The sequence below is a fragment of the Paroedura picta genome, chromosome 3 (assembly GCF_049243985.1).
Source record: "Paroedura picta isolate Pp20150507F chromosome 3, Ppicta_v3.0, whole genome shotgun sequence".
In the NCBI taxonomy this organism is placed as follows: domain Eukaryota; kingdom Metazoa; phylum Chordata; class Lepidosauria; order Squamata; family Gekkonidae; genus Paroedura; species Paroedura picta.
Genome location: NC_135371.1, coordinates 101,854,514 through 101,856,704, shown reverse-complemented (window position 1 = coordinate 101,856,704; position 2,191 = coordinate 101,854,514).

Genomic DNA, 2,191 nt, shown 5'->3' with positions numbered 1-2,191 from the left:
TTAAATTACTGGAAGAAAAGTATTTTAATTGCATTGCATATTGATATTTTTCTGTACTTATTTTGCTGGTCTTCCATTCTGAGATCCAATTTTATTGCCTTGCTTGCTGCATGCATTATACTGAATTTATAGTTATAGTTTCCCAGATGTTGTGGGGATACTTTGGGGAGCCCCCACAGTACTTTTGGGGGTGCCTTCCTTTCCATTGTGATTTCACATAATGGCTACATCTGCTCTGGACCCAGATGCAGAGTTGAATAATACACTCCCTGTACTGAGTGTGTGCTGCATCTGTCTGTTTCCACAGTAGAATGGGGAGGGGAGGTGGGCACAACATTATGCATTTGGGATTTGGGGAGAGGCCTCTCATTTGTGGTTTAAGAGCCAATCTAAATTATTTGCCCTTCCGATGAAATAATTGCTGAGGACGGCCAATCCATCCCAGGACCACAAGCCACAATTTCCATGGATATTGTTACAAAGGTCCCCATGGATATTGTTACAAAGGACTCTAGAAGCAACATACTACTCACCCCACAATTAAGTTTATTACTACACATGGCCAGTCCTTTGTGGGCATACGATGTAGGAAGCACCTTTGAGTCACATTGACATCCAGTGAAGTTGTGGAACTTGTGAACGGCCTTTCACTTGCATCCCTGGAGATGCTTTTGTGGTGGCCAGGTGATTGTTGTGCATGGCCAATCCTTCCAGGGTATCTGATGTGGGATGCAAATCAGAATGGCCACATTCAGTTTTTCCATTGTTCTTATACCTGCTGAAAGCTGCAGCCTGGGGGGGGGAAGCATCTTGTCTATGGACAATGAATGGAACAGTGAAGGTGACTCTTGGGTACAGGAGAGAAGGGTTGGCCATATTAAGCAATCATCTTGTCTATGGACAGTGAATGGGACCCAGGGATACAGCCACCTGCAACAGTGCAGTTGACTTCTGGACCAGGTAGAGAAGGGAGGTCAGACATGCCCAGCAACCATCTTGTCTGCGGACAGTGAAAAGAGCCCAGGAACATGGTAATTGGGATGTACCCCCCCCCCCACTATCAGAGATGGTAGAGGAGTAGGCATCAGGGTAAGGGTCCCTGTGTATTTGGTGTGTGTAGCTTGTAAAGGGTCTGTTCTATATACTCCTGGAATTGTGCCTGGTATTTTCCCAAAAGTACTTTCCTGGGGAAACATTTGCAGGGCTGTAACTTGCACACACATACCAAGTCCAATTTGCACATAACTTGGAGAACATGTAGGGGAACATCCCAGGAAGGAGCACTATGATTTTTTTTACCCTCTAGTTTGTATAGGACTCATTCAATACACTCCTGAAGTTGCACCTGACATTGCCCTCAAAGCATATTCCTTATGGCACCATCTTTGAGGAGGGCATATTTCAGATCCTCTAATTTCAATCCTCACATAACTTGGTGATCAGTTAGTCATCTGGAGATTGCCTGTGAGTTTGGAGTCTTTAGCTTGCTGGGGTGGGCTGTTCTGCCACATCAGGGTTCACCACAACCATGAACAAAACTACATTTTCCTGGTTCATATGCATTCCTAAAAAGCAGAGACATCACCCTGCCAACAAAAGTGTGTTTAGTCAAGGCTATGGTAATCCCAGTTGCAATGTATGGCTGCGAAAGTTGGACCATAAGGAAGGCCGAGCATCAAAGAATTGAGGCTTTTGAACTCTGGTGCTGGAGAAGACTCTTGCAAGTGCCTTGGACTGCAAGGCGAACAAACCGGTCAGTCCTAGAGGAGATCAGCCCTGACTGCCCCTTAGAAGGCCAGATCCTGAAGATGAAACTCAAATACTTTGGCCACCTCATGAGAAGGAAGGACTCCCTGGAGAAGAGCCTAATGCTGGGAGCGATCGAGGGCAAAAGAAGAAGGGGACGACAGAGAATGAGGTGGCTGGATGGAGTCACTGAAGCAATAGATGCAAACTTAATTGGACTCTGGGGAATGGTAGAGGACAGGAAGGCCTGGAGAATCATTGTCCATGGGGTCGCGATGGGTCGGACACGACTTCGCACCTAACAACAATGCACTCCTAATGTCACATAAGTAATTTGCATGCCATGGGAATCAAAGAATATATTTATCTGTGCCAGGTGGGCAGTTTAGTACCCCAGACTTATTATCTTGTGGGACTTCAATGTCCATGCAGACGTGCCTGTCTC